The 16,037-nt window shown below is 45.8% G+C and overlaps 1 protein-coding gene across 13 annotated transcripts in view; it reads left to right on the plus strand.

The window, feature by feature from the left end:
• The first annotated feature begins 3,302 nt into the window (after positions 1-3,302).
• Positions 3,303-16,037, plus strand: part of EPB41L3 (erythrocyte membrane protein band 4.1 like 3) — a 97,187-nt gene continuing 84,452 nt past the window's right edge. For 3 of the 13 annotated variants that reach the window (XM_085052597.1, XM_085052595.1, XM_085052596.1), the window contains exon 1: positions 3,305-3,473. The gene's annotated coding sequence lies outside the window, so the exon portion shown is untranslated. Of the gene's footprint in view, positions 3,474-4,110; positions 4,345-16,037 lie in introns of those variants that run through there. The other 10 variants (XM_085052598.1, XM_085052604.1, XM_085052606.1 and 7 more) reach the window with 8 other exon arrangements.

Here is a 16,037-nt window from a genome sequence, read left to right on the forward strand (position 1 = left end):
TTCCCCATTCTTCTCCCCTATAAAAAAAATCCTTGTAGTGGCCAAATTCTTTGCATAGGCCTGTTTTCCTTACAAATGTTTTCCTCCAACTGGAACCCCACAGGGAAGGGGTGCATGTGTCAGTCTGTGTGTTGGCACCTTTTCCCTCCCCACCTCTAATTTACCTGCTTTATGTCAGAAGCTGTGTTTACTATTATTCTTCCCAGCTATTTCTTCCTCCCACTGAAGGGCTTTCCCAAGCAAGTTGCAAGTGTACTCCAGAAGGGAGAAAGTGGAACAGCAAAAAGAGGTGGATGGATAGAGAAGAGAATGGAAGGCACCGATTTTACCCCCTTCCCCAGCCACGTGTCATTCTCCTGAGTGACTCTGACTCTTGCTCAGACAGTTGGGTTCCACCATCTCAACACAGAAAATCGAGAAAATACAGGAAAGTTATATGGTACAAGGGGAAGGACACTGCTTTGGAGGAAAGATGAAGAGTACCTCTCATAAGAGCTGAGGAGGGATAGATGGTTAGGAGGTCTTTGGCCAAGAGGTATGGTGGCAATGGAGAGAGGGGGAGAATGGGCCAAACTGGATATAAGAGGAAAGAGGGTGATGTAGCAGGAGCAGGCTGGGAGAAGTGTTCTGAAGTCACTGAAATGGAGAGGAGATGCTGTGTGGGTAGTGGCAGGCAGAGAGCTCAGGTCTAGAGCAGCAGAGTGCAGGAGGTTCAAGGCTCTGCGTTCAGAGCGACTGCAAGTGTGTGGCATCCCTCATCCCACCCGAGCTGGTGCTGCTTCTAAATAAGCAGAATGTAGGAGTTAGAAAGTCTTGCATGTCAGGCAGCAGGGGCTTTGTGACTTCTTGCCAGCAGAGCCTTATGTGGAGGTGAGAGGGGAGTGCCTTGCACTGGGAGTTGAGCTGAATGGAACTCAAGTGGAACCATTTGCTCCCGACATCTAGGCCCAAGGCACTACCTCCAGAAAGAAAACATGTAGCAAAAATAAATCTATTGTCCCATAGCAAGGCAGGAGATCAGTCTCTTCTAGAGCTACCTGGACTTGTCATCCAGTCGTCCTTTTACGTAAATGGACACAGTGAATTCCAGTGAAGTGCAGGGGGATTATTCACATTTCCCAGCTGTGTGAGAAGAGTATGGATTCAGGCTTGCTATAAATTATGGAAAAACCATGGGTTTTTTCAAAAAATAAATAATATTAAAAACTGCTGATTCATGGAAACCTAAACTTCCTTGGAGGTTCCCTCTGACAAAAGTCATGACAAGTTGGGCACCTAACCCACTTTGGAATTAGAAATTGACATTTGAAAATGAAAAAAAAAACCCAAACAAACTGTGAATGTTGAGAGCTCTGGAACTTAGGCCCATATTGGTAGCCCAAAGGTACCAACTACCTTTAATCTTTTGCAAAGATTTTTGTGCTTATAGGAGCAGCCTGTTAATACCACTTGATGCTTTGAGGTTAAATCAATGTGCTGGAAGCCTTCTATATCCTCAGATGAAAGATGCCATTATATATGCAGAGTATCCACAAAAGGGATCACAGAGAATAGTGTAACTGTGGGGCAAATCCTCCTGCGGTACTGCTCAAGGACAACACGGGTGGCTGGGGAACACTAATGCTCCTGTGATGTATCTGCTTAAAAGTGATGTCAACACCTTCCTCTGTAGTGTGGAGTGCAAGAGCTGCCAAAGGTCGAGCTGGTAAATTCTTGCTGTTTTTTTCACAAATATTTCTTAAGTCTCCTAGCTTGCTTTAGAGACTTGATTCAGAGCAACTCAGTCCTTTTCTTACTTTCCTCTTGCTTTGCTTTTTTTTCAAATCAAACCTTGTTAACGCTAATGTGCGTCTTAGCTGTCAGGTCCATTCCCTTGTGATTTGTGATGGCTTCCAGAGCTCCTGGTGGAGAAGAGTGTACAAGTCTTGTTATTTCAACTGCGTGACCAGAAGTATGCCCTCTCTTAGCTGATGGCATGCATTTCTCTTTTGAGCTCTCTTTCCTTCTCAGGCACTTTACGGTGTGCCAGCTCTGCTAAACAGCACTCTTGCATAGCAGGTGAAGAGGGCGGTGTGTGTCTGGCTACGGCTCCACGTGAAACACAGAACAGCACAGTTTTGCAGGTCTGAGAACTGGTATGCTGCTGCCTACTGTCAAAACCTCTTTCTCTTCTTAAATTCCCCAGAGATGCTGCTAATTAAAGGAGCTATTCCCTACCCCTTCCTCCCCCCTTCATTCGTATCAGAGCCCTGAGTATAATTTAGATCTCTCAAGTTTTGGGAGCTCTCAAAATGCCCTATCTAAAGGGAGAATAAGCCTCATTTATCCACTTTGCTGTGCCAGGATTGAAGGTGCAGCATAAGACTGTGTTGATCTGTCGCTCTTCTGCAGCCAAGCAATCACTGCCCTTCCTGTGGTCAGTTCCTCCTCTGGAAAAGAGCAAGTTCAGCTTCTTTTGGTCTGCCAGAGAAGCAAATGAGCAGTGCCTCTGAGCACAGTGATGCAGCAGAGTCTCAAACTCAACAGCCACTCCTATGTGTGTAGAGTGGAGAAGTCAGTTTTGTGCTTTAAGAGGAGCTATGTATTTACCAAATTGGAATGGTGCAAGTAGGATCAATCCCCTCCCAAACTGCTTTTCTACGCACTACAAATTTTTTATGCTTTCTGACATGTGGCGTGTTGTAGTCTGTGCTGGAGTGCAAACTTGAAAGTCATCTTCAGTGTTACATTATTGTTTTTGGACCACGATCTGATGTGCGACAGGACCTACATTTTCTTTTTTTCTAGTTTGGCAGTGTTATTGAGGGGAATAGTGTTAATATTTTAAGAACATGGGGTTTGTCAGTGAAAATTAAAATTGAAAAGGCTGGTATCCCCCTCCCCATTAAAACCACCATGTGTAATTCAAAGCCAGACCTTGCCAGCTCACAGTTTGCTGCTTTTAAGTTGACGGGGTGCTTCTCCAGTGCAGGGTTTTGCCTGCAAATGCAGCAGCTAAACTCATCTCTCTAAATAGATGTATTCATTTAGCTGAGCCAAAAAACGGCAGATCCCTCCGGACACAGGTGGGGATCCCTGTGCTGGGCGGAGGTGGCGGGGGGCTCCCTGCCGTGCCCGGGGAGCAGCCCCCGGTGGCCCAGGCAGGAGGGCAGGCAGGAGGGCTGCCTCCAGAAACCTGCCGTCATCCAGCTTTTGCCGCTCTCCCCGGCGTACGCTTTTTTAATTTTTTTTTTTTTTTTCCCCTTTCCTTTTTCCCTCCCTCTCTCCGGAGGAGCCTCGGCAGCCCTGATTTGCTGGGGAGCGGCGGAGGCTCGCTCTGGGCAGAGCCGGGCTGCGCTGCCGCTGCTGACGCGTGGCCGCCGCCGCGCCGGGAGCAGCCCCGCGCCCGCCGCCGCTCCGCGCCGCCGCCGAGGAACCTCCGCGCCGCTCCGGCCCTACTGCCTGCGGTGCTCTCCCGCAGCGGGGAGCTGAGGGTATGCCCGGGGGGGCGGGGGCAGATTGCATCTCCCCGTTTTTCTAACATATATGTATTTATTTTTATATATGTGCGTTTATATATACACACACATATAAATATATATGTGTGTGCGTATATATATGTATATATATATATATGTATACATCATTCTTAGGAGCCATTTTTAAGCTGGGGGGGCGGCGTGTGCGTGCGGCCAGGCTGCCCGGGTCAGGCAGCGAGCGGAGCCCCTCGCAGAGCGGAGAGGGCGGCGGGGGCTCTGCGGGGACACACACAGGCTCGGCTGCTCCCGCCGCAGCTCTGCCGGGGGGCGGGAAGGGGATCGCAATTTTAATTTTTTTTAGGACGATACGCATTTCTGTGGGAAACTTCTGTAGGCGGCAGAGGCGCGGCGGAGGGGGGCGGGGGAGGCGTGCGGCGTGGTAGGGAGCACCCCGAGCCCCCCTCGGGCCGTGCCTCCCCGAGTGCCCCGCTCACCTGAGGGACACAGCACCTGGGCGGTGCGGGGTCCGGCTGGGCTGCGCGACTCGCCATGGGGGGGTTACCCCCCTACCCCCCCGCCCCGGGCCGTGGCTTCTGCAATGCGGTGGGTGTGGTTATGCACGGAGCACATCGCAGCCCCGGACCGCTGCAGTGGCAGCGCCGAGCCGGCCCCCTCCTGGCCGGCAGCGAGGGGCCCCGCCGGGCCGGGCTGCCCCGCTCCGCTCGGCTCCGCTCCGCCCCGCGCAGGAGGCATCGCGCGTCCCTGCCGGCCTGACCCGGCGCGGGCTCCAGGTGCTCGGCAGCGCTGCCCGGACCTGGAACCCCTCTCTCCCGGCCCCACTCCTGGCCCCGCGGAGCGCGGCGTGGAAGTGTCGGTGCTCGGCCAGGTCTGTGGGGAAAGGGGGATAGAGAAGCCGCGGGTGCGAGGAGCGTGAGGTCTGAGCGGGTCCGTCAGTGCTCCCGCATCCTGGGTGCGGCCCCGCGCCCTTGGGCTGCCGGAGAGGGGCCGGGGCGGGTGGGTGGAATAGGATTTTGTCTTTTTCGGTTGTCCCATTTTTCATTCAAAGGCGAAACTTCATCACATTTACCAAGAAGCTTAAAAACTCGCACTCCTATGAGCGCAATAGCCAAGCATCCCCATCTGGCCTTGCGCTGTCTTGCTTTAATTTCTCTTGGGGCTGTGCTGGAGGAGAAAAGCGCTGGGTCAAGGCGGTTGTTACTCTCACCGCTCTTCTTCGGCGTGTGCCCCTGTTTGAGGCAGAGATGCAAAGTATTTCTTCCACTGAACATACGCGTTACTTCGAAGTTGAAGGGAAACTACTTACAATGTCTGAGGTCTTTTCTGTCAAAATGATTGCAAGTCAGAGCCCCGCTTGCAAAAAAAAAAAAAAAAACAGAAAAAGAAAGAAAAAAAGCTCTGGGTTAGGTGTGTCCCATGTGCATCTGTCCTTTTACAGCCTGGCAAGCTGAGTGATACCTTTTTATTTTACTTTTAGAGTTGTCAGTAATTGTCTCTGTCCATAAAAAGCTGAAAGGTTTGTATAAAGAAAGCAAGTATAATTAAATCCTATAAAAAAAAAAAGAATATAAGCAAACTACATAAGGCTTTGACCAGTAAAGGTCAGATGCGATCGAATGTATGCTTTTTCTCTAAATCTATGGAGAAGAGTCCTTTCATAGAGTATTAAAAGGTCAAGTTCATCAGGCTGCATCACTGTTGTTAAATTCACTGGTCTTGCTGCACCTCTGAGTGTGTACATGCATAATAGAGTATAGGCAAATACTGCTATGCTGGTCTCCTTGGGTTGGAAAGTTTCAGCTCTAATGTGAGGATGAGACCTGCATGGCAATCAGGGGAGGAGAAGAGAGCCTGAGAGCACTGCATTGGAGTAAGAGCTGCTGGAAGTTTATTCCTTAAGGCACTGCATGAACAGGAAGGCTCCTTGAGCTGCTGGCGTGCTGCAGACCTGCTTGCTGCAGCAGAGAACACGAAACACATCGGGATACATTAAAGATACACTGGTTCTATTTAATCAGACCAGCACAGCCCCGGCCGCTCCCCAGCCTAATTGCCTGCAGTCGCATCCCTCCGTTAGTGGTGCAGCTGATGGCCTTTTCTCCCCATAGGCTGCCCCGTGTGACGAGGAGCTGGTGGGATGCGCATCAGGAGCTCATCCCATGGGAGCTCGCTGCTGCGGTGGGCAGGTTTAGCCTTGAGGAGGAGCAGCGGGGGAGGGGGGGCGCAGGGTGTGGCACCCATCCCCAGCCTCCCCCTGTGCCTCAGCCTTGGCGGCTCCTCACTGGGTAGGGCTGTGTCTGACTGCTGGAGAGCTGCACCAAAACTGGAGAGGGCTGGTTTGGGTTGGGGTTTTGTTCTCTCTTCCGAGAAGGAGCAAGTGAAGGTGAAGCTACAACTTATGTAATTTTTCATTTAATCAGGGTGAAATTTGTTCTTGTCTGTAGTGGAAACCTGCTGAATATTTAGTCTTGATGAGAAAGAATTGCTATTCAGAGATTTTTCTTTGAAATCCGGGGAGGGGTAGGTGATAGTAGATTTGTCCCACAGCAATGTGGTCGCACCTATGTTTGTTATATTTGTTGTTTGATGCATGGTTGTGAATTCCATGGGGGTTATGCATGGTTATTTTCTTAAAATATGTAAAATGTCACTTCTTTGTATTTCAGGCTTTGAGTTAACAGAAAGTTCTTGAAATGTGTTAAATGTGTTATTCACGGTGGGTGACATTCAGACTTGTTTCATGGAAATCTCATGTACCAGTAAATGACTGCTTGTTGTCTGAGGGAAAACGTCAAACCATTTATAAGTGGTTATAAAAGACTACTTGTCTCTCATGGGATGAAGCATCAGCTTTATTCCTTGAGCAACAGCATTTTCAACACAAAAGCATGAAACTGTGTGACTTTGTCACATCAAAATGCATCTTTGGGTGAGAATCTCTATGTTCAGTGCATGTTCAATATATGTTGGGCTTTGAAAACGAAGGGTCGGTCCATGCAGGGAGGGCTGTTGTGAGTCTGCAGCATTGTGTTTTTTAGATGTCTATATCCTGGCCCAAGGATTTTGTGGTTTCACATGTCATTTATCACATTTTTACAGGAAATATGTTATGACTGCAGTGTTTAAATGTTCAAAGTGTTTTGTTTAAACAAAGTTGCTCTCTAATCAAGTGAGTATAAATGCATGCATATAACTAGAAAATATGACCACTGTCAACTAAGCTGAAAATTTGGCTGAAAAAGTGTTTATTCTGGAGAATCATGATGGATTGTTTTTATTTGGTACAAAAGTTGTAGAGTATATAAGAGTGTTACCCAGAACTAGACTTAAATAAGCATCACTAAGCAGTTTGAGTCAGCACCATAAAGGAAGTCTTTTAAAGAGATGAAACATTGGAAGAATAATAGAGTAGCTATCTTTCATACCATGTTTCTTTAAATTTTCAGTCTCCAGTGTTAGTTTGCAATGGCTGGGGAATGGTCCAAGTCTAAATGAATATATGGCCACATAGCATTTCCTCTCTAAATAGCTGACTAGAAACACCCAAAGAGAAAGGCTTATTTCGTTTGGGAAGATATCCATTTCTTAAAGCGAACAACCCAGGTAGTGGAGAAGAGGAGCATAAGCATTTTTCTTGGCTTCGGTAAGAGAAAACCTACAGGCCCTTTGCTCTCTCCCTGCCATTCTCAATCATCGTCACCATAACCATCAGTGCAGAGGAAGCTCGGGAGGATTGCTGAGGACTGTGTACCTCTGGAAAAGCAGAAATGGGTCAGTATTTGGGACAACTGAGTTAATCTGAGACAGTGTGCTGTATAGACAGCAAAATCAGTATCTCCTGCACCCTTCCTGAGTAATTGATATAATGCAATTTGAGTAATTATCAGCTTTTTGACTCTGGAGGAAAATGAAATCTTTAAATTTTACTCAGTCTTTCTATCAGCAGAGCTGACTGTTCTTGAATAAAGTGGATAAAAGCAAAAAGGAGATTATAATCTATTAAATCATGAATCTATTTGCATCCTATGGGATGCAGTACATGAAAGGATATTACATAAATGAAAGTTTAAAAAGTACACAGAACTAATAAAAAATTGGGGGTTGGGGGAACTTTTTTACATAGACCTCTTAAATTTTAGCCTTTCCTCTAAGATCTTGGAAATACTTTGTGTGCCACAGACAGAGAATCCTCTTCAGTAGCTTCTCTATCTATCAAAACTGATCTGTTGGCAAGCCGAGAAACAAAAGAAGTACAGAAATCTGCATGTGGATAGCCCACCAGATGTTTGATCCCACCGAGAAAAGTTTCAGTTGAGAGGGTTAAAGAAGAATGTGGAAACTGGGGACTCAGAGCATGTGTTGGGGATAAAGGGCTAGAATAAATGGAAAGCATATGTGAATATAAAAAATATTTTCAGGAAGGGGAAGAGAATGGGAAGAGAAAAAAGCAGGATGCAATTTTGGATACCTGCTCATGTGCATGTATTTGTTTGAAACAGATGTTAATTGGCAAATGGGAAAGGAGGAAGCAGTTGCAGCACTGCTCTATTGGGTGAGACTTGGGAGAAGAAAGCTCCTGTGTGGAATAGAGAATGGGTGATGATTCTAGTTTTGGGCTGTGTCAAAATTGGGACTACTAAGGTGTAGCATGTGCCATTGCCTGGCTTTTACTGCAGCCTTTTTCATAAAACGGGGATTGGATTTTGTTGCCAGATGGGCTGCAGGTAGCAAATGAGGGAATAGTTTGAGGTGGCAACAGCTGACCCTGGTGGGCTTTTGTCTGGGGCCCTGTTGATGAGCAGTGGGATGTTCATGGGAGAGAGGTAGGAAAACAGCTGTCCCTGGCCCATGTCAGACCAGGGCAAGCTGCACACTTATACCTGTGGTTTTGTTCTGCCCTGTAGTTGTGTCCTGCTCCTCCAGTCAGACTCATGCCTATCACTCCCCCTGCATTGTCCTCTTTCCCTGACTGTGATCACTGGCTGCATGCCCCTTCCTTGGAGTTCCTTGATGGAATCCCTGCTGGAACAGGATCCTCTTGCACTGTCCATTCTTCCCATCACCCAAGAAAATGGCCAAGTACCTGCTCTGCTTCTCCTCCCCCTCATTTCAGATTATTCTTTCATATTCCTCATCCTCAGAACTTCATCCCTTGCATCCCTTGCAGTGGCTCAGTCACAGCACTCTCCACCTCCCTGTAGGAGGTGACTAAATCTGGGGAGACAGCCATGTGCTGGGGTACACCAGCAGCCCTTTCCCTGGTGGCAGGAGGTGACACCACTCACGGCAGCCGGGGAACCTGACACTGCTGCTAACAGTGGAGCAAGAGGACTCCCTGGTGGTGGAAGTTACCTTCTTTAGACCTTATGAATCTGAGGGCAATTATGTGTAACAGCTCCGGTTTCCTAGGATGTACTGGCTGCAAATAAAATCTTGTTTAATAAGGCAGCAAATGTAAACAGGCTGTGAAGAACAGAAGAAGAAAGCAAAAAAACCCACTGAGTTCTTCCAGACCTAGGAAACATATGTTTATGCTAACTGAGAGACCTGTTCTTGCACCCTGACTCACATCGGGGAGTATCTTAATCTGCCAGTCTTCCCACGGAAATTGGTAAGCCTGACTGTGAAGCAAGGCTCAGTTTTGGTTTAGATGGAGGTATCAAAATCTGACCCAACCAAATCATAGCTTAGGTCAGGAAACTGTAATCTTTCTAAGAACCCTAAAAATGATTACTTCACCAGGTGCACTCTATTTATTGCTGTTTTCTTTCAATTAAATTACTGCTGTTGCAGAGCATCTCTTGGGACAGACAGAGCTTAGCTCTCTGCTCCCCAGCACAGTGTGATCCCTGAAGGTGCCCCACAGATGCACTGGAGTTCATACATGGGCATATGCATATATGCAAAGAGAAATATCACTGCTTGCCTGTGAGGATTATTTGTAACAAGAAATCTGGTACCTCTGGTTTGTTCTTAGTAGCGGTTCTTAACCTTGAATATCAGTAAATATGATGTTTGATGAAGGTAGACAGTGGGTGATGTATAAAAGTGTGTCCTCAGGACAGTAGGGTCTTTTAGTTTGGCCAGGTGGTCTTGATAGTCCAGGAACTGGTTGCACAGAGCCCTTTACATGGGGCATCTGGCAACAGCATTGGCCAAGGAGGTTGGGGAGTGATGGGAAGATGCCTTTTTGGAGGTCAGCATGCCACCTTGTCTTCAAGTAGGCATAAAACACAGGTCCCACTTCCACTTGAGGGGCTGGCCCAAGGCACAGTGACTTCTTGTAAGCAGGTTTCTTAACTGATCATTTTGTAATGATCATAGAGTTTGCTGACACCACCAGGAGGTTTGGTGTGGCTGACATGCCGGAGGAAAGGAATGGCATTCAGAGGGACCTTGACAGGCTAGAGAGGTGGGCCCAGGGGACCCCTGTGAAGTTCAACAAGGTCAAGTGCAAGGTCCTTCACATGGGTCAGGACAATCCCAAGCTCAAATACAGGCTGAGAGATGGATTGAGAAGAAAGACTAGGGGGTATTTGTGGAAGAGAAGCTCAACATGACTCAGCAAGGCATGCTCACAGCCCAGAAAGCCAACAGCATCCTGGTCACCATCAAAAGCAATGTGGCCAGCAGGCTGAGGGATGCGGTTCTCTCCGTTCCACTCTCATGAGACCTCACCTGGAATATTACTTCCAGCTGTGGGTTCTCAGCAAAGAAAAGGTGTAGACCTGTTAGAGAAGGTACAGAGAAGGGCCATGAATATGATCAGAGGGGCTGGAGCACCTCTGCTATGAAGACAGGCTGCGAGAATTGGGGTTGTTCAGCCTGGAGAAGAGAAGGCTCTGGGGAGGCCTCATTGGGACATTTCAGTACTTAAAGGGAGCTTACAGAAAAGATGGAGAGACTTTTTACACTTTTACACAGTGATATGACAAGGTGGGATAGCCAGGTTGTTCAGAGAAGTTGTGGATGCCCCATCTCTGAAAACCACAGAATACAGTGAGTTGGAAGTGTTCCATCAAGGATCTTAAAGTCCAAATCCTGGCCCTGTGCAGAAAACCCTAAGAATCACACCATGTGCCCAAAAGTGTTGTCAAAGGTCAGATGTTCAAGGTCAGGTTGGATGGGCTTTCAGCAGCCTGATCTAGTTGAAGATGTCCCTATCCATGGCACAGATGTTGGAACTAGATGAGTTTTAAAGTCCCTTCCAAGCCAAGCTATTCTAGGATAATGGCAGTGCATGGCTACTTTAACCATGTGTCTCACTAGGCAAGTGCTGTTGTAAAATCTCAAGAACAGCCCTGAAAGAAGGAGCCCAGCTGTGGGGTTGAGAGGTGAAGTGAGATGACAAGGGTTTTTTTTAACCTTGGAATTTGTCTTTTCCATTTCTTCTGTCTTTCCCATTTAGATCATTCCAGAAGACTAAGGTTTTGGTCAATTATATGTGCTTAAAGAGAAACATTGTAATGTAGTTTCCACTGTACTGGAGCATTATTCTTGTACAGCTGGAGCTGGCAGCCTTTCATTCCCTTACCACCTCCTTTTTTTCTCCTAAAAATAGCAGCACACTACAACAGTATTACAGGAGAGGCAGAAGAACGTTTCCTGAGCAACAATTTTTGCCGGATAGTGGTTGAGGTAGTATCAAGAGCAGATTTGGGGGGAGTTGGAGAAAGATATAAATAGCAACAGAGCAAAATGGGACAGAGGCAAAATTGGTACGGAGAGGATGAGGCTGGTCAGTGAAAAGCGTATGGATGGTGATGTTCAGTGGGCTGTGTAACAGCCTGCCTGGGGAACTGGGAGAAACCTCAGCACTTGAATCATTTAGGAGTTGTCGAGACAGAGCACTCGGCAGCGCTGTACGGGTAACAAACTCACGGTGCAGATAGGAGGCGTGGGTGACATGACCTAATTTTCATCTCTGATTTCTATGATTTATTAAAGAGTTTTGCAGAATTTCTCTCAGCAGACTCAGAGCTGGAATTTGAGGCATGGCAATTAGGAGGATCCTTTAATACTGTGCCAGCATGCTGTTGGGATTTCATCAGTTACTTGCAGGGGTAGTGTGCTAAGTGCGGCAAACAGAGGTTGGGGAGAAGCTCTATGCCAGTTTAGATCTGGTGTTGACACTGGTTTGCCTTCTGTGTTCAGTCCTGCTCTCATATTTGTGGATTATCATCATCTATTCATGGGCTACAGTAGCTATTTTGGAAAAAAAAAAGAACCACCACCCACAGCCACTTCTCATGCCACCCCATTTAATGACACTCAAGAACTAGATAATAGCTGATTTGTCTCACTTTATCTTGATCTTGGGAATCCCTTCAAGCCTGGGCTGGAGAAGCAGAGCCAGCAGACAATGCTTCTGCCCTCACCAGTTTTCCAAGATAGGGAGAAAAGATGGTGCCCACCTCCTTTATCAGTATATTTAAATATATTCAGCCAGGCTTTCTGTCTGCATAAACAGTGTACCTGCTTTTATTTGCATATAGATAAATATGTCACACAATTATTGTAATGGTGAAAAGCTGATATAACTAAATTACTTGAAACTAAACTAAACCAAACTTACTTGAACAGCCAACCTTACTATTCTAGGTATTGGTGTTAAGGTTCTTATTTCTGATCTGTTACCCATTGACCGCAGTTCTTGGGAAGCCCAACCACATGGAAGTTCACGCTTAAGGTTTGAAACTGTTCTATCCTCATCTGCTACTTCTTTGACTTATATTTCCTGACTTGTTCTTCATTGTGTGACCCCAAAACTGTTTCTTTTAGACTTGCATCATATATAAACTATGAATATAGTTTATATTCTGTGTGGCTTCTCTGCCATCATGATAATGCAGAGCAGTAAAGCCAGTCCTTTTCTCAGCCCTAGGGGACAGTGATTGAATTAAGGATGCAGAGCTGAAGAATAAAAAATTCCTTCTTTTTAAATTTTTACCAACTTTCCATTGCTGTGCTGTAGGAATGGACACTAAATGTGTCTTGTCAGTATAGGAAATACTGCATGGTCTTGGGGTTACCCATGGAGGCAAGATGGTTACATTGACCAGAAGGATACTAGCAGCTTCTGTAACTGGAATGCCTGTATTAAACCGAACTTTTTACCTGGCTTTGGACACCCACCCTCTTCAGCTCCAATTTCCTTTTTACCTATCTGCTGTGCAGACATGATCACTGTATTTTTCCCATCGCTTATTGTTCTGAATCACCTTGCCCGCACCCCAGTAGAAGTTTGGTTACTGCAGTTTATTTTCGTTTCCCTCTGTCCTGAATTTTCCATCATCTGAAGCTCCCCTTTCTTATTCTAGCCAGTGTTTCTTCAATCTAAAAGCAAAACAACTGGTATGAAAAAAGATGCCGCCCGTGACCTTCTGATCCTGTGATGTTGCTTTGAAGAACACCATCAGTGTAGTTACGCCTCCTTCTTTTAACCAGTCTGTGGAAATCGATACAAGTGTTTGATATCTCCAGATTTGTAAGAAATCTCGCTGTGGTTTTTTTTTTTTTCCTAAGTAAAAAAGCACTGGCATGCATTAGAAGATGCAGGAACAAAGCATCATGTTATAAACTTTCTAATTGCTTCAGAAGATACCCATCACTCCCTGGCTTCCGAGCAGTTATAAAGGCATAAAACAGATACATTAACTACATACTGCAGTATGTACTTTACTGAAAGTGCTTTGCTACCTTTCTTTTAAGGCACGCCAAGGTTATCATTGTTCCTAACCTGCAGAACTGTGAGTGTGCTTCCTTGATAGTGTCCTCTGAGCCTGGAATGTTGTTGTAAGAAGAAAAAGCTCTGCAGGACGGGATTTGGCAAAAAGATCAAGGTCTCAGCCAAGGAAATACATTGTCTGTTCATTTTCTAAACAAAACTAGCTCAGCTGAAGGCATGTGTTTTGTATCTGGTTTCAACTGGCTGTATTTTGATTTTGTAAAGTAGATGGGATATGCAATTATTTCTGCAAACGTGACGTTGTCTAAAAAATACTAGTTGTTCAATATTTCTTAATTAAATGTTGGCTGCTGAGCCTGAAAAAAACTGTCCAGAAATTCAGAAGGGATAGCACAAATATTAACAGGAGTCTGAATAAGAGTTTACATAATGAATGGAATGATTTCCTACTTAAAAACATGTTGGAGAAGTGGGCTGAGCAGAATTCACTCTTTGACTAATCTCATGTTTAAGCCCAACATCTTTACATTCCCAGGCAAGGAATCCTGATTTATGGTGGCAATTAGTCTTCATTTTAAGACCTTGGATAGCCTACTCTTAAACTAATATTCTGAAGTTGTGGTGTATGGAAACCCCATTTTAATTAACTCTGGAAATTTTTAGAATTTTATTTCTTTTTTAACTCTGGTTAGACCTGCAATAAGGAAACTATTGATCACTAATACTAGAGAGGTAGAAAATTAGAACATCATAAGAGTATTATATAGCATTGCTTAATATAACAGTTCTGCAAAATGCATGGTGTCTTCCAGAATTGGGGTGACAAGGCATGATGACAAGTGCATTCTATTAGAAAAAAGCAATTCCTTGAAAACTTAGTGTGAGCTTGGAGTATTTCACAGACTCACCAAATAAGCTGAATTGGAAAGGACCTTCAAGGTTCATCAAGTCCAACTCCTGGCCCTGCACATGACAGCCCCAAGAGTCACACCATGTGCCTGACAGTATTGTCCAAACACTCCTTGAACTCTCCAGATTTGGTGTGACCACTTCCCTGGGGAGCCTAATCCAGTGCCCAACCTTCACTGGCCAATGAAGTAGTGATTGGCAATAGGTAAGGCTTTCATTCAGTTTCAAGCAAAAAGCTTCTCAGATTCCTTAGTCCTCCCTGTCAGAGCTGCAAATACAGAACACACAGCTCTTTCCAGGTGCAGATAAAGCCCTCAATGTTGTTTGTCACCTTCCCTGCAAACCACAGCATTTCTTATCAGTGGTCTGCCCAGGATCCTCCCCTGCTTTGGATAATGAAAGGTAGGAGGTGGCAGTGGGGACAAGGACAAGGTCCTGGGCCCTCCTGGCTGCTGTGTCTGCAAGGAGCAGGACTTCACCCCACGGTGCTGCAAAGCATGGCTTCCCCTTCTCTAGGATTTTCTCTAGTAGCTCCTGGGGCTTCTGACTGACTGACTGACTGACTGCTCTGCTTGGTCTTTTGTCGTAGGCACCGCCAAGATGAATAATTCAGTTTGTCAGGTGAAAATTTAAATTGCATCAGTCACACCTCTTCTAGAGTTATCCTGTGATTAAAAATGACAAACGGGTTTCAATGAAACACTGTTTTCATGTTCTTCTAACCTCTCAACACATACGTATTTGAAGCTTAAGAGTGTCACACGCACTCTTCAAAAACCATCTTTAAAATGGTATGTTTAATGTAAGGAGGGAGAAAAGTTTCACCTATAGCTTAGAACTGAAAGTGTATTCATTTTCACTTAAAATACTGACCTTTCTTGCGTTGCTGCTGGGAACAAGCCATAGCTGTTCAGGCTTTGAATTTTTTGCACCTGTCTGGCATGATCTCTTTGCTCAGAAGTGATGCTTTTAGACTAGACAAAACCTGAATGATTAATCTGATAGCCTACCAAAATAGCCTTACAGTAGCTGGTAATTCCTGCACAGTTATTGAAATACATTAAAACCGTAATGTTAAAATGTTAACCTCAACCAGTAGTATAACATTGAAAACCAATGCATTCCTTTCCTGAAGGTGCCCCCTCTTTGTTTAAATGGCAGGTAACTTCCAGCAAGGCTGCAGCCTCCATTCCCTATGAATGAAACCAGCCTGCAGTTTCAGAAACATAAAGGCTGCATCTTAGCACTCAATTTTTCTTTGCCATGTGAGGCAAAAGGCAAAACCAAAGCATGATGTGACTCCTAAACATGTCGAGGGACACAAGGAGGTGGCTGATCCTGAAGATCCCTGAGTGTTCATCAGCAGGCTGCAGGCTGTGGACTGTCAGGATTGCCAGCTGGCACTTGCCAATCGTATTGTGAATGGAGCCTGCTTGCTGTTTGCGGTGATAGTGCTTCAGCAGTCAAGCAGATGTTGCCCTACTCTATACCAGATCGTGTTTGGAGACACAGGCTCCTGGGTTTTGGAGTGTGGAGTTGCAGAGCTGTGGGATTGAGGATGCTGTACATAGCTCTCCAGCCTTCAGGTGTGGGCTGGGGGAACTCTGTGGTCTCAGAGGCTCAGCAGATGTCCCAGACATTTGAGGCTCACAAAAATAACAGGGTTTTGTGGCTGTTTGATGGGGTTTTCTTGTAGTGGATCTGAAGGGATTGTGGATGATGGCTCAACTGAACCTGATGCTGCATGTCCACTGGGTGTTAAACTGCTTCCACCTGCTTTGTTCAGCTTCCTCAGGCTCTTGTTATGTCATGCTAACAAAAAATACAGCGTTTTCTTCAGACAGCTTCTCCCTTTTTCAACTGTGAAGCCAGTAATTTTCTTATAAAATATCAAGTCCTCTTGAACACTACAAGAATAGTACCAGACAGAAATGTTGTCAACCCGCTCTGCTGTTCAAGTAATC

The sequence above is a fragment of the Lichenostomus cassidix genome, chromosome 2 (genome assembly GCF_008360975.1).
Source record: "Lichenostomus cassidix isolate B80296 chromosome 2, HeHo_3.0, whole genome shotgun sequence".
In the NCBI taxonomy this organism is placed as follows: domain Eukaryota; kingdom Metazoa; phylum Chordata; class Aves; order Passeriformes; family Meliphagidae; genus Lichenostomus; species Lichenostomus cassidix.